The 16639-nt window shown below is 46.0% G+C and overlaps 1 protein-coding gene across 1 annotated transcript in view; it reads right to left on the reverse strand.

Annotated features, from left to right (window-relative positions):
* The window catches only part of LOC129713706 (myocardin-related transcription factor A-like), a 145603-nt gene that overhangs the window by 77714 nt on the left and 51250 nt on the right, over nucleotides 1-16639 (reverse strand). Inside the window, 1 exon segment of the mRNA XM_055662957.1 lies at nucleotides 7153-7360. The gene's annotated coding sequence lies outside the window, so the exon portion shown is untranslated.

Consider the following 16639-nt stretch of genomic DNA (forward strand, 5'->3'; position numbering starts at 1 on the left):
CTAGTTGTTGGCTTTTGGACATCTGAATTTCCCCAAGGGGATCAATAAAGTGTTTATTATTATTATTATTATTTCCCAAGCCAATTAACCTACGAACCTGTACGCCTTTAGAGTGTGGGAGAAAACCGTAGCTCCTAGAGAAAACCCACGCAGGCCACGGGGAGAACGTACAAACTCTGTACAGACAGCACCCGTAGTCGGGATCGAACCTGGGTCTCTGGCGCTGCATTGGCTGTGAGGTAGCAACTCTACCACTGCACCACCGTGAATGAGCCAAATAGACTATTTTAGCTCAGTTTGACCCTTTGCTCACCGAGTTTTAAATGTAGCGGCATCAGGTGTGTTCTTCCAACACAAGTGGGGAGAGAATAAACACATTGAGGCTGAGTCTGCGGAGTCTTGACATTTGATCACAACTCCCAAAAAGTGAGGGGTGAAGGGCGGGAGGGGGTTGCTGAGGGGCAGTAGCATTGAGCGTATCAACACGATAAAGTTCAGGCACTGCAAACTGCTTGGCTGAGACACTTCATTCAATCATATCCAAGCCACTGAGAGACCAGTGGGAAAAATAAGCTGTTCAAATCGCCAGCAACATGGACATTCAAGCAGAGTTGGGAAACAGCAATTAAAACAAGGTAGATAAGACACAAAATGCTGGAGTAACTCAGCGGGACAGGTAGCATCGCTGAGGGGAAGGGACGGGTGATGTTTCAGGTCGAAACTCTTCTTCAGACTAACTCAGACCCTAGTCTGAAGCAGGGTCACCTGTTCCTTCCCCCCAGAAATGCTGCCTGTCCCGCTGAGTTACTCCAGCATTGTGTGTCCATCTTCGGTTTAAAGCAGTATCCGCAGTTCCTTCCGACACAATTAAAACAGTACTCCATCCCCAGTGCTCTGTTTGCTCTCGAGATAGCTGTCTCCCTCAGCTAACAGGGAAGAGGACAGACAGCTAGCCCAGCTCCCAGCCCAGTCAGCCCAGCTCCCAGCCCAGCTAGCCCAGTTTCCAGCAGTGAGCAGGCACTTGACCCGGATTCCACACAATCCTACCCAGTTCCCAGCCCAGCCAGCCCAGTGTGCTGTTTTACCTGCACTTTACTCGGTGTGTGACGACCAGTGGATTCCACGTTCCGAACAAGGCCATCGCTATCGAGCGGCGCGGGGTATTTTCTATCGATGTTCACAGCTGCTTCGACCCACAGTCTTTTTGCACAAGCTTATCGCCAGACACATTTCGAGCACACAGACATGTTCTGATGTGGACCCCTCCCACTAGCAGTTAGGTGCAGCCAACATGCATGAGCTCACCCTTACAAGCAGAACAGCCTTGAATACACAAAGCTTTTACTGCTCTTGTGAACTTTATCCTGTGAGGACAATGGCTTGCTTTCTTCCACAATCAATGTTAACCCCTTCATTCAGTTTTCTTTTTTGCAAAATAAAAAAAGTGAAAAGATCGCACGCCACGACTTCCTTGCTGAAGTGCTGAAATGAAGCATCTTCCCGTTTCCAGTGCACAGTCATTCTGTTGAACTTATTCACAACTGTGGTGCTTTCCCACCAGTCTCACCTTCCAGACAGTCAAGCAAGCCCAGGTCTGGAACTGTTCCCAAACACACACAAAGCGCCCAGGTTACTTTCACCAGGGAGGCTTACAGCCCAGCGGTATGAATATTGAGTTCTCCAACTTCAAGTAACCCCCTATCTCTCCGTCCCTCCCCCACCCCCGTCATCGCTCTAGTTTCAATAGACAATGGGCAATAAGTGCAGGAGGAGGCCATTCGGCCCTTCAAGCCATCACCGCCATTCAATGTGATCATGGCTGATCATCCCCAATCACCACCCCACTCCTGCCTTCTCCCCATATCCCCTGACTCCGCTATTGTTAAGAACCCTATCTAGCTCTCTCTTGAAAGTATCCAGAGAACCGGCCTCCACAGGCAGAGAATTCCACAGACTCACAACTCTCTGTGAGAAAAAGTGTTTCCTCGTCTCCGTTCTAAATGGCTTACCCCTTATTCTTAAATTGTGGCCTCTGGTTCTGGACTCCCCCAACATCGGGAACATGTTTCTCTGTCGTCCTGCTGAGTTGCACCATCTTTGTAACTCGATATCACCGAGTCCGTAGCAAACAATGGGGTGGTTTGGGCCACACTTCCTCGATGGTCGTTGCTTTTTGCATATCTTTCACTCATATGTTCTATGCACCATCCGTACCTCTTGCTTCCCTTTCCCCTGACACTCGGTCTGAAGAGAGGTCTTGACCTAGAACATTACCCACCCCTTTTCTCCAAAGATGTTGCCTGACCTGCTGAGTTACTCCAGCTTTTTGTGTCTATCTTCAGTAATTGTAATATGGTGCCATTTAATTTCCATTTTATATAAATCAAATATTTACAGGGACTCATTTGAGGTTCTTAAAACAGAGACACTCGGACAAAACTATTATGAAAAGTGATGCCACCTTTAAGTCCATTCAATTCAAAATCTATGCCAACAATGACTCATTTGTTATCAGAGGCATTGAACCAGATCAAGGCAATGTCCATAAAATGTTTCCAGCTAAAGTCCCTCCTAGCTAAGGTTCAGCAGTGACGTAGCTCACACAGTAAACATACGTGCGGTTTGCACAGTGATGGTGTGAGGGGTTATGGAGAGAAGGCAGGTGAATGGGGTTGAGAGGGATCAGCCATGATTGAATGGCAGAGTAGGGTCTCGACCCGAAACGTCGCCCATTCCTTCTCTCCAGTCCCGCCGAGTTACTCTAGCTTTTTGTGTCCAGAATAGACTTGATGGACTGAATGGCCTAATTCTGCTCCCACCGCTTATGACTGGCAAATAGAAAAGATCTGTGTAGGAAATCAACTGCAGGTGCTGGTTTAAATCGAAGATAGACACATAGACACACAGGGCTTGGGGAGGCCCTGACCACGGGGAATAGTGGAGGAAGAAGACTGACTTTGGTGCCTTCCCACACAGTGGGGAACTTTGATTCTGCTGTGTGGGGATGTTTTATGTCAAACCCTATAGTGTGTTGTGTCCTGTTGATTTTTATTGTATGGCTGTATGGAAATTCATTTCACTGTGCCATCAGGCACACGTGACAATTAAATCTATCTTGAATCTTGAATAATGCTGGAGTAACTCAGCCGGGACAGACAGCATCTCTGAGAGAAGGAATGGGTGACGTTTCGGGTCGACCTACTTGATGCCACGAGTACCTACGACTAGCATCACGGCCTGCTACGACCTCGTGACGACCATGCTGCGAGTACGAGTCAAGGGCAAACTCGGCAGAGGTCTTGAATTAGGTCGTGAAAGTGGGACAGGCCCTTTAAACATTTGAAACAATGGCACAAAATAAGCAAGTCTATAAAATGCTTCGAGCTAAAGTACCTCCTTGCTAAAGTTCAACAGTGACATAGCTCACAAAGTGAACGCACATGAGATTTGCACAGTGATGGTGCTGGGGGATAAGGGGAGAAGGCAGGAGAATGGGGTCGAGGCACAATCAAGAAGCTGATGCTCATGATCTGCTCAGTCTCGATAAACTGCATCCTATAACCTAGAGCAGAGACAAATTAGCATTATTCATTATGATGACACTTATTTTTGTGTTAGCCTATAATTTCCCCAAAGAAAATGGCAGGATTTGTGCCTCCCAACCCATCCAAAGGGACCTCTCCATAGATGCCGGATTGTATTACAACTTTACCCCAAGTCACGCTGACCTGTTGTGCATCGTTGCACAGGTAGGTTAGAGGAACAAAGGGATTGCACTGCACAAATATGCCACTCACTAAAAAGTCGCGCCACAGGTTAGCAAGGCCATTAAACAAACGGGACAAGAGCAGGGGTTGATTTGTCGAGCAATAGAAATGAAATGTTGAGAAATTGTGTTAACTATGCATTGAGTAGCAGGGAACTTAACTGCAGATTCAGAGTGTGAAGAAGGGTCTCGACCCGAAACGTCATCTATTATTTCTCTCCAGAGATGCTGCCTGACCTGCTGAGTTACTCCACCATTTTGTGTGTAACTGTGCATTGAGCTTTGCTTTTGGAACACAGAAGCACAAAGGCACACACATTTGCACACACACACACACACGGACGCACACACACACACATTCGCACGCACACGCACGCACACACACGCACACACACACACACACATTCACACACACACACACACGCACACACACACACACACACACATTCGCACACACACACAGACACACACACACACATTCGCACACACACAGACGTGCACACACGCACACAGACGCACACACACACACACACACACACACACACACAGACACACACACACACAGACGCACGCACACACAGACGCACGCACACACACACACACACACAGGCTTACAGTTCAAGTAACCATATTGTAAACAAGACTAGAGATTTGGGATGAGGTGTAAATAAATCTCCATAGACTAGACGGGAAAAGCAATGGTTGAAACACATTGGGATAGTACAAGCAGGCCGGGATCTCTTTTCACTTGGAAGTGGAAAGTCGAGGGACAGCACGGTGACACAGCGGTAGAGTTGCTGCCTTATAACAAATGCAGCACCACCCGGGTTCGATCCCAACTACGGGTGCTGTCTGTACGTTCCCCCTGTGACCTGCGTGCGTTTTCTCTGAGATCTTCGGTTTCCTCCCACACTCGTACAGGCGTGTCGGCTAATTGCCACGGTAAATGTAAAAATTGTCCGTAGTTTGTGTAGGATAGTGTTAATATGCGGGGATCGCTGGTCGGCACGGACCCGGTGGGCCGAAGGGCCTGTTTCCACTCTGTATCTCCAAAACTAAACTACAAAAGGTGGGGATGGGGAGAAAATGTTTCTATTTTGTGAGGAAAATCATAATGTAAAGGCCATAATAACAGATTTATTAACAAACAATGTAGTAGAGAATTCGCAGGAAACTTCTTGATCCAACGAGTGACGAGAATAGACAAAAAAAATGCTGGAGAAACTCAGCGGGTGAGGCAGCATCTATGGAGAGAAGGAATAGGCGACGAAACGTCGCCTATTCCTTCTCTCCATAGATGCTGCCTCACCCGCTGAGTTTCTCCAGCATTTCTTTTGTCTACCTTCGATTTTTTTCCGGCATTCACTCTCGAGGGAGGTTTGAAGCAAACAGCACATATTCACAGGGGAGGACTGGATTCGCGTTTGGGAGAAGGGAATAGAAGGGGGTAAACAATGATAGTTTAAGATGAGCAAAGGTAAGAGATTCAAGTCAACTGTACTGTGTGTACTATATCAGAATCAATTATTCTTACAATGATGATTGGGTCAGACTGGACTGCCTCAGAGGGCGGTGGAGGCAGGTTCTCTGGATACTTTCATAGAGAGATAGATAGGGCTCTTAAAGATAGCGGAGACTGGGGATATGGGGAGAAGGCAGGAACGGGGTACTGATTGGGGATGATCAGCCACGATCACATTGAATGGCTGGCTCGAAGGGCCAAATGGCCTACTCCTGCATCTATTGTCTATTGTCTATTGACGTTGTCAGGTCAGAGATGGTCTGGATTTTGATTTTATGCCCAGCACATCTCCAGCCAGGATGACCCATCAGTCTGAAGAAGTGTTTCGGCCCGAAACGTTGCCTTATTTCCTTCACTCCATAGATGCTGCTGCACCCGCTGAGTTTCTCCAGCATTTTTGTGTACCACCTGACCCAAGACAATATCCAGTTTAGTTTAGACACACAGCGCGGTAACAGGCCCTTCGGCCCACCGGGTCCATGCTTGACCAGCGACCCCTGAACACTAGCAATATCCTGCACACTCGGGACCTTTTAGAGCATATACCGAAGCCAATTTGCCTACAAATCTGGACGTCTTTGGATGTGGGAGGAAACCAGAGCACCCCGGGAAAACCCACTCGAACACGGGGAGGACATGCAAACTCCAATCAGACAGCACCCATAGTCAGAATCAAACCTGGGTGTCTGGTGCTGTGAGGCAGCAACTCCGTGCCCCTCCAAGTTATCGAACCCTCTTTGAGGCACATTGCTATGAGTTAGGAAACATCAGCGGTTTTGTGCAATGAAAACTCTGACAAACAACAATGGTACAAATGACTAGCTAGCCTGCTCTGGTGATGTTGGCTAGCGGATAAACAATGATCACGATACCAGATAAACTCCCTTGCTGTTCTTCAAAACGGTGTCATGGGATCTCTTAGATCCAGCCGAATGGTTCTTGGCTAATGTCTCACCTGAAGGACCACACATTTGACAGTGCAGCATTCTGCCGGAGTGGGGATACAACCATATTACAACAGGAATGGAACATAAATGGAAGGAGCAAGCATTAGACTCCTTACTGCACCAATTGATAGTGTTGCCTTGAGGACATTTGCCTGCACATAATCTTCCCTTAATATCCAAAAATCAATCTAATGTGGATATATTCTGACTCAGCACTAGTGGACAGCTGCTAATATGATGTTTAAGAAGGAACTGCAGGTGCTGGAAAATCGAAGGTAGACAAAAATGCTGGAGAAACTCAGCGGGAACTTCACCTGCTGAGTTTCTCCAGCATTTTTGTCTACTGCTAATATGTGTCTACCTTCGATTTAAACCAGCATTTGCAGTTCCTTCCTCCAGAGATGCTGCCTGTTCCGTTGAGTTACTCCAGCATTTTGTGTCTACCTTCGATTTAAACCAGCATCTGCAGTTCATTCTTCCAAAGATGCTGCCTGTCCCGCTGAGTTGCTCCAGCATTTCAGATTCAGATTCAACTTTATTGTCATTGTGCAGTGTACAGTACAGAGACAACAAAATGCAGTGTCTATCTTTGATTTAAACCTGCATTTGCGGTTCCTTCCTCCAGAGATGCTGCCTGTCTCGCTGAGTTACTCCAGTATTTTGTGTCTATCTTCGAAATAAACCATGATGTACCTTCTCCGGTCCATGGTCATAATGCAATATTAGCATTCCACCACGCCAGCTACTATGTGGAACAAGGACATATTAGTATGGATGTCAGGAGTAATGGGGAGAAGGCAGGAGAATGGGGTTAAGAGGGAAAAATGGATCGGCCATGATTGAATGGCGGAATAGACTTGCTGGGCCGAATGGCCTAATACTGCTCCTGAACTTGCATGCATCAGGAAGCTGCTCACCATTTTTCCTCTTGTTCAAAGGGGAAAGGCCGTTGCTTGACTGCAGCGTGAGCTCTTGCAGTTCATTAGTGACCGCTTCACTCTGCGGACTCGGGGCAGAGCCATCCTCTTCACCGTCGCCAACCCCAACACCGCCCGACCCCTTCCCAGAGACGGCGAGGGGAAGGCTGACTTCATTCGGCAAATCCACTTTGGCTTGGTTATTAACCTGAAACAATCAAAACAAAAAAAGACATGTTAAAAATACGAGCGCATTCTGACCGCTCTACCGTTTCCTAATTGGAGGACTCGAAAGAATAAGAAGAGGCTGTAATTACAAATTTCAATACTTTGGAAAGTTGCATTCTGTTTGTAGCGTCACCGTTAAGCAGCAGAAACAAAGAACTGCAGGTGCTGGCTAAGACACAAAAGGACACAAAGTGCAGGAATAACTCGGCAGGTTGGGCAGCAACTCTGGAGTAACACAAAGTGCGGGAGTGACTCAGAAGGAAGAAAAATCTCGACCCGAAACGTCCCATCCACGTTCTCCAGAGATGCTGCCTGACCTGCTGAGCTACTTCAGGAGTTTGTGTCCATTACCCTTAAGCCGTGGGTCCAGGTGAATTCTGCTGAGATAACTATCGATGATGAGACATTGAAAAACATGGATTACATTCTTTGTGTCAGGATCCATCTTACGGAACAGGCAGGTTGGCAACACAAACCAAACGGCCGAACGCACTATGGGAACTTCACTCACCCCCCTGCAGGAACTATACAACAGGAGGTGCAACTCCAGAGCAAACAAAATCATGAGACCTCTTCCACCCCTGCAACGGACTGTTCCAGCCACTACGGTCAGGCAAACGCCTCCGTTGCCATGCAGTGAGAACGGAGAGGTTGAGAAGGAGTTTCTTCCCAGAGGCAATTCGGTCTGTAAACGCCTTTCTCACCAGGGACTAACTGTACAGAACGTTTTTCCTTCTATTATTTATCATGTAAAAGAATATGTGTGTTATGATTGTGTTTATAATTTGTTTGGTTGTTTTGTTGTTTGTCTTTTGCACAAAAGTCCGCGAGCATTGCCACTTTCATTTCACTGCACATCTCGTATGTGTATGTGACAAATAAACTTGACTTGACTAACCAAAATCACCACGACCATCGTGCACCCCAGGAACTCGTGAAGGTTAAGACCTCAAAGCCAGTATTCATCGCATGGTCTTCAGGAATACAGCGACCTCCCATTCTCCTCGACAATTCAGAGGTGGGAAACCACTGCAGCAGCCACTGATAAACACCATGTGCATCACCTCAATCACCTCCATATCCACTGACAGGGCACAGAGGAGGTTTACGAGAATGGTCCTGGGGACGATTGGGTTACATACGATGAGCGTTTGACGGCACTGGGCCTGTACTCGCTGGACACAATGGTTTATGGACACACTGATCTGTTCCATAGTCATGCCTACTATGTTCTGTTGTGCTGAAGCAAAGCAAGAATTTCATTGTCCTATCAGGGACACATGACAATAAACTCTCTTGAATCTTGAATTAGAAGAATGAGGGAGCATCGCATTGAAACTTGCCAAATAATGAAAGGCCTGGATAGTGAATGTGGATAGTGAATGTTTCCGCTACAACCAGAGGGCACAGCCTTAATAATAATAATAATAATAATCTTATTTATATAGCACATTTTTAGTCAACTTGCATTGACCCCAAAGTGCTTCACATAATTACCTTACATTTACACACAGGCAAAGGTGGGTGAAGTGTCTTGCTCCAAGGACACAACGACAGTATGCACTCCAAGCGGGATTCGAACCGGCTACCTTCCGGTCGCCAGCCGAACACTTAGCCCATTGTGCCATCTGTCGTCCCTTAGAATAAAAGGGTGTACCTTTACAAACAAAATGAGGAATGTCTTTAAGCAGAGGCTGGTGAATCTGTGGAATTCATTGCCTCAGGCAGCTGTGGAGATCAAGTAATTGGGTATTTTCAAAGCAGAAATGTACAAGTTCTTGATTAGTAAGGGAGTCATAGGTTACAGGGAGAAGGCAGGAGAATAGGGTTGATAGCGAAAGATAGTTCAACCATGATCGAATGGTGGAGTAGACTCGATGGGCAGAATGGCCTAATTCTACTCCTTTGATCGATGAAAGAGTGTGAAGAAGGGTCTCGACGTGAAACATCACCCATTCCTTCTCTCCAGAGATGCTGCCTGTCCCACTGAGTTACTCCAGCACTTTGTGTCTATCTTCGATCTAAACCAGCACCTGCAGTTCCTTCTTACCCTCTGACCAATGAACAACAAGGGGGTCAGTCAATGCTTATTCATTGGCCAATGTGCCCAGCATTGTTTCAATTTTAATTCAATTTAAAAACTTTATTGGCATGATAAAAAAAATTGTTATATTGCCAAAGTATAAAACATGACATACATATTTGAAATGCATAAGTATAAATACAAGTATACAGTGCATGGATAGATATGTCCCTGTACATAAACTTGCAATAGGCCGATAGCCCTTTATTGATTGCTACACGTTCTTGCAGCTGTAAGCAGTACAACACAATAGCAAGTTTAGCAATTCAGTATTAATTTCTTAGTGTTAGTTAATGTCGGTTAGTGTGTGCGTACATATGTGCATGTTGGTCATTCACCGTCTCTCAGGTTATGGCATGCTGTTACGTATTGTGCACCAATATGTGCCGTATTTCCTTCGCCAAGGATTACTCTTAATTTTGATGTATCATCTAGTTCTTTAAAATCAGGGGTTGCCACACTGCGTTTGTCAAAGTATGCTTTCCTTGTTTTGTCAAATTTATTGCATTTTAGGAGGATGTGCACCTCTGTTTCAACCTCATCTGTCAAACAGTGGCCGTGGTAATATTCTGTTTTCTCTTGGTTGCCAGAATCTCTTCTGTCTTCCTTTTTCAACTGCCAAATAGTGGTCACTTAACCTGTATTTGGCGAGGGTCTGTCTCTGCTCTAAGTCTCTGTTTACACTGAAACAATTGTGATTGTTTGGGGGCATATCATCTGGTGTCAGGACTCCATAACAGCAAGGTATAACCAGGAGGGCAAGGTGCTTCAAGGATGTTATCAAAGCCCCTTCAAAGCACCCGAGACATTACAGCAATCTCTGGCCATGACTGTTCAAAATGGAGGAGCAGCATCCAAAATCTGCCACGGGCAGAACATGGTGGAGTGAAAACTCCTGCACTAAACGCTGGGTTAGAACACACAGTGGCCACAAACCGTCCGTGACCACAAGGGACTGCCTTGGGCAACAATGATTACAAGTCCGAATAAAATGTGTAACAGCACAGCCCTCACCAAAAAATGGGTTGCAATTTCAAACAATGACCTTCAAGATGAGAGATTAACATCGCACGGCTAATAGCCCTTGACAATTTATTTTCTTTTGGCTTCAGGCAGCACTCAAACCATAGACGCACAATGAAGTCCATCAAACCACATCCTTTTCAGAAATCTTCAAAGTCTATCACTTTCACCAGGCCTTTTGATCACCCATTTCCTAGTTCACTTTCCCCCCCATTCACTTTTTGTCAGCCTCCCGTGGTCATTCTTTAGGGGCTGTCCCACTGTACGTGTTAAATCACAAGCTCGTCCCGAGATTTAAAAAAAATCAAACTCATGGTAAGCACGTAGAATGTATGTAGCATAGTCAGAGCTCGGGACGTCTCTTAGCGGCTCGTAACGCTAACGGCAGGTACTCGGGAAACGCGGAGAGCTCGTGAAGATTTTTCAACATGTTGAAAAATGTCCACGAGAGCCCCGAGTACCCACGGGCGGCCATTGCCGTAATTCTCCGAGTTCGAATCAGGGGAAACTCGAGAGACTTAGCTCGTACATTGGGACAGCCCCATTTCGCATCAAATACATTGGACATACACACAGAGTTTTATCACAAGATGCTTCAAAGTGCTGGACTGAGGGTCATTTTAAATCTGCAGCCATGTTGCTATTACTGTCGTGTGTACCAAAGTACGGTAAAGAGCTTTTGTTTGCGTGCTATATAATGAACCTATATAATGTACTCAAGTACAAGCAGGTCATGCACAAGTACACTGGTAATGCAAAGGGGAAAAAATACCAGAGTACAAAACAAAGATGAAACTTACCCCCCAGGTCTAGCCAGCAGTGCAGACAATCACAAAAGTTAGATTACTGCGGAAAGATATTTCCGTTTTAACCGGCTGCCCAAACTGTATAGACATCGGCTCACAGACCCTCACACACCACCTAGCCCGGCTCAAGAACAGCACTTACTAAGACCTGGGACAAAGTGCTGCATTCAGTAAGAGAATGACTCATTCTGCTCCTCCCTGAGGCAAGGGGTAGAGAGATCCCAATGACAAAATGGAAAGCTGCAAACCACCCCTCAGAACAATATATCCCCCGCGCTTTCAAGATCTGCTTTCAACCTCACTGTAATGAGGTTGCCAAGTCAAAACAGATACTTTTATTGCCCAGCCCCAGAGTCTTTCCTGTGCGTTGTTCCAAGATTTCCACAATAAATGCCAACAGAAACTCAAATAAGCAGATATTCTATACAAATGTATACTCTTCAGGAAGAACACTGACCATTAAGGGCCGGTCCCACTGTACGAGCTAATTCAAAAGTTCTCCCGAGTTTCCCCTGATCCGAACTCGGAGAATTGCGGTAATAGCCGTTCATAGGTACTCGGGGCATTCGTGCTGAAAAAACTTCACCAGTTACCGCGTTTCCCGAGTACCTGCCGTTAGCGTTACGAGCCGCTACGAGACATCCACGAGCTCCGACGTATCCGCTACGTACTTACCACGAGTTAGATTTATGTTAAACTCGGGAGAGCTCTTGAATTACCTCATACAGTGGGACAGGGCCTTTAGCACCTAGAGCGGCACGGTGGCACAGTGGTAGAGTTGCTGCCTTACAGCGCTTACAACGGGTTTGATCCCAACTTCGGGTGCTGTATGGACGGAGTTTGTAAGTTCTTCCCGTGACCCCGTGGGATTTCTCTGAGATTTTCGGTGTCCTCCCCCACTCCAAAGACGTGCAGGTTTGTAGGTTAATTGGCTTGGTACGAATGTAAAATTGTCCCTAGTGTTTGCAGGATAGTGTTAATGTGCGGGATTCGCTGGTTGGTGCGGACAATATCATTGAAAATGGCAGACCAACGCCGGAACTTAAAGAACAACAGCGCAAAGGAACAAAAATAATGAGAACATTTAAAACAGCTTGGTACAAAGAGAGGAGAATGGATTCCGTGTACAAATAATATGTTAAGTAAATTTCTTTGAGCTATATGTTTTTAAATACTTTAATAAGAGATAGGACCTATTGAAGACAAATTACTTGATAAAAGTCGGGGAGAACAATCTGCGCATGCGCGGTTTCCAAAGCCGATTAACAGCTCTCCGGGGAGAGAACAATCCAGCCACCTCCACAGCAAATCTAACATTTTCTATCAGAGACGTATACACAATCACACCTTCAGCTTCCTATTCATTGCCATCTGCTAACCAACAGGTTCAAGTCTTAGCATGAGAGAGTCAACAATCAGATAGTCACTCTGCAATAGGGTGGTAAAGAAAGCTTTTGGTATGCCAGCCTTTATAAATCAGAGCATTGAGTATAGAAGCTGGGATGTAATGTTAAAATTGTACAAGGCATTGGTGAGACCAATTCTGGAGTATGGTGTACAATTTTGGTCGCCCAATTATAGGAAGGATGTCAACAAAATAGAGAGAGTACAGAGGAGATTTACTAGAATGTTGCCTGGGTTTCAACAACTAAGTTACAGAGAAAGGTTGAATAAGTTAGGTCTTTATTCTCTGGAGCGCAGAAGGTTAAGGGGGGGCTTGATAGAGGTCTTTAAAATGATGAGAGGGATAGACAGAGTTGATGTGGACCAGCTTTTCCCTTTGAGAATAGGGAAGATTCAAACAAGAGGACATGACTTCAGAATTAAGGGACAGAAGTTTAGGGGTAACATGAGGGGGAACTTCTTTACTCAGAGAGTGTTAGCGGTGAGCTTCCAGTGGAAGTGGTGGAGGCTGGTTCGTTGGTATCAGTTAAAAATAAATGGGATAGGCATATGGATGAGAAGGGAATGGAGGGTTATGGTATGAGTGCAGGCAGGTGGGACTAAGGGAAAATAATTGTTCGGCACGGACTTGTAGGGCCGAGATGGCCTGTTTCCGTGCTGTAATTGTTATATGGTTATATGGTTAATAGTCTATAATTATAGCAAGGATAAAGCATCTCATTCAACACGAGAAAAAGCAAAAGCATTTGAAAATGAGAGCACTTTTCAGCGTGGATTGAAGCGGGCCGAGAGGTAAGGGAAGAAGGTAGGCTTAAAGGGCACCGTATTCCCAGACAGGATTTTATAATCTGATATCCCCAAAGGTTTATTTTGACCTCGGCTCACTATTTCCAGATGATTATAGCGTATATTCCAGTGCTGACAAATCACTATTCCACACTAAAAGGAAATCCTAATCTAAACTGCGCAAAAAGTTGATTACTGTAAAAAACAGTGAGTTCAACAGTATAACATATACTGATTACATTAAGTTCAACAGCATAACATATACTGACTGGTATATGTTATACTGTACTGACATGGCCCCTGGGGTGATATCCCTTCTTTGTTAGAGGGGTAGCCCCACTGGACTCTGCCCCGCTATGTTCAACAGCAGAGCTAACTTCTCAGTACATCCCAAGCATAGACCCTGGGCAGATCCTGAGCTTTGCAGCCACCGTTCACTGGCCGTGAGCTAGTTTCATGAATAACTTCCCACTTCAAGGAGAAAAAACTGCCCAGTCACTTAGCAAAAAAGCAAACTTAAAAATATATATATAATTAATAGTAGAATAGTAGAATAGTTTCTTTATTGTCATTGTAACATGAACCATGTACAACGAAATTTAAAATGTCAGCCAGTCAGTGCAGCATTCAAACATTTCTAAAAGCTAATGATACATACAAGGAAAAATATTAAAGATAAACAACTAAATAAATATCACGGACAAAGCACGCATACACACCCAACCCTCCATCCTTCTGTCGATTCCACAGTTATTCAGCTGTTAATAGTTTTCAGTGAAAAACATGGACAATACCTTGCACAGACGTGCTGTTAGGATCTAGAATGCAATGTTTACAGAGGGTGAGAAACCTACACAGTACAAAGGACTGGCAGGAGCAATGCTGGGCAGTCTGTCTCCTGGTGCGGCTGTGGCCTTTCATGTGGCCAGATACAGGTCACAAAGAGGGTTTTGTTCTCAATCAACTAGCCACAAGGAACACACCGCGCTCTCTATCATCACTTCCTGCAATGACGCAGCCTTCGTTAGAAGTTGACAATTACCGTTCAGACGTTGACCTGGAATAGAAGGACCCCTTTAGATCATTTACCAAAGTGGACATTTGTAATGGTTTCCAGGTGAGGCAGAGAGGCACTTGGACAGCAGAGATAGCAATGCTCAAATTCTGCCTGACCTTGAGAATATCAGAAACTCTGAGACTTTCCAATTGAATATCACAGAAAATTCAAAGTACATCACATGGGGACAAATGGGGTTGGACAGGCTAGATGCAGGAAGATTGTTCCCGATGTTAGGGAAGTCCAGGACAAGGGGTCACAGCTTAAGGATAAAGGGGAAATCCTTTAAAACCGAGATGAGAAGAACTTTTTTCACGCAGAGAGTGGTGAATCTCTGGAACTCTCTGTCACAGAGGGTAGTTGAGGCCAGTTCATTGGCTATATTTAAGAGGGAGTTAGATGTGGCCCTTGTGGCTAAGGGGATCAGGGGGTATGGAGAGAAGGCAGGTACGGGATACTGAGTTGGATGCAGGCTCGAAGCCTGGCCTCTACTCCTGCACCTAATTTCTATGTTTCTATGTTTTAAATGGGCAATCCATGTCAACCACTACATTAGGTGACCCCAGTAACCAGCGAGGAAAGTCTGCGAGAGTTTAGAAGTGTAGTTTGCCCTGCTCTAAAGACTTTACAAGGGCGGTACAACAGTGCAGCGGTAGAGTTGCTGCCTTAAGGGCCTGTCCCACTTGGGTGACCTAAGCTGCGAGTTTAGAAGAGTTTGCCCTGGACTCAAACTCGCAGCATGGTCGACACGATGTCCTAGGAGGCTGGAATTTTCCTTCATGCTCGAGGGAGGTTCTTGCCTACTCGCGGCCTCAGCTGGGACGTGGAAAAATTTGAGTAATGCTAATACGTCAATCGGGGTAAATACTCTGGTCAGTTCAGCCTTCTCTCCAGCTTGAATATGCAAAGACCTGAGAAAATAGTCTCGTAGCTCCACAGGAGTGTGCGAGTAAAATTTGGTCGGCATGGGTCTTTTTCACTCGTAGTGCAGTGGAGTGGGGTCGCTATTTACTTACAGGCAGTCGCGGGCAGCCGTAGGCAATCTCCTTTGCTGACCGGGCATTTTGATTGGCTCATTGGAGTTTCAAGACCTAGGAAACCTAGGATGCCCGCTAAACTTTATTAAACTTCTTAAAAGTGCCTCCACTCCTTCTCCCCCCCTTCTCTCCTTCCTCTTCATCGCGCAGACAGCGCTCCTCCGCTGTCCCTGGCCCCCACCTTCGACGTGTGTGTGTGTGTGCGTGCGTGCGTGTGTGTGTGTGTATGTGTGTGTGTGCGTGTGTGCGTGTGCGTGTGTGTGTGTGCGTGTGTGTGTGCGTGGGTGTGTGTGTGTGTGCGTGTGCGTGTGTGCGTGCGTGTGCGTGCGTGTGTGTGCGGTCGGTCGGTAGGTGCTGCTCGCTGTTCGTGTCGACCCTCTCGCGGTTTCAATGCGGCCGGCCGATCCAGCTCGAGGCTTTCCAGGCGAGTGCCCTCGAGCTTGAAGGTCGAAGGCGCTCTTCTGGACTCGCGGATTAGGTCGCCCAAGTGGGACAGCCCCTTAACAGTGCCAGAGATCCAGGTTCGATACTGACTGCAGGTGCTGTCTGTATGGAGTATGCACCTTCTCCGTGATCATTCTCCAGGTTGCTCCGAATGCAATACAGTACAGCCGGTGAGGGGACACAACCAGGAATAACTACTTAACAACGTTTCATCGGAAAATTAGAGTCAGCAAGTTACGACAAGGCAAATCCCAATGATAAATGCCACCTCTTTCTGATGATGTCACTTTCAAGCATAACACAAAGATTGAAAAAATGACTTACCTTGTTAGCTTTATTAACCAGCAGTTCATGGTCTGTTTACACTGCAGATGAAAACACCCACTTCTTCAAGCAGTGTTATCTAACCATTGTCTGTTATCTTGCCACCTCTTCCTCTCACACCCTGCCAACTCACCTTGAATTTTTGAATTCCCCTTTATTCTTTGAAAATCGATGAAACTGCAAACGATAGAAATGTTTTGGTTTTTTTAAGCTTTAGTTTTAGTGATACAGCACAGAAAGGGGCCCTTCGGCCCATCGAATCCGTGTCGACCAACGCTCACCCGCACACTAGTTC

The sequence above is a fragment of the Leucoraja erinacea genome, chromosome 37 (assembly GCF_028641065.1).
Source record: "Leucoraja erinacea ecotype New England chromosome 37, Leri_hhj_1, whole genome shotgun sequence".
Classification (NCBI taxonomy): Eukaryota; Metazoa; Chordata; class Chondrichthyes; order Rajiformes; family Rajidae; genus Leucoraja; species Leucoraja erinaceus.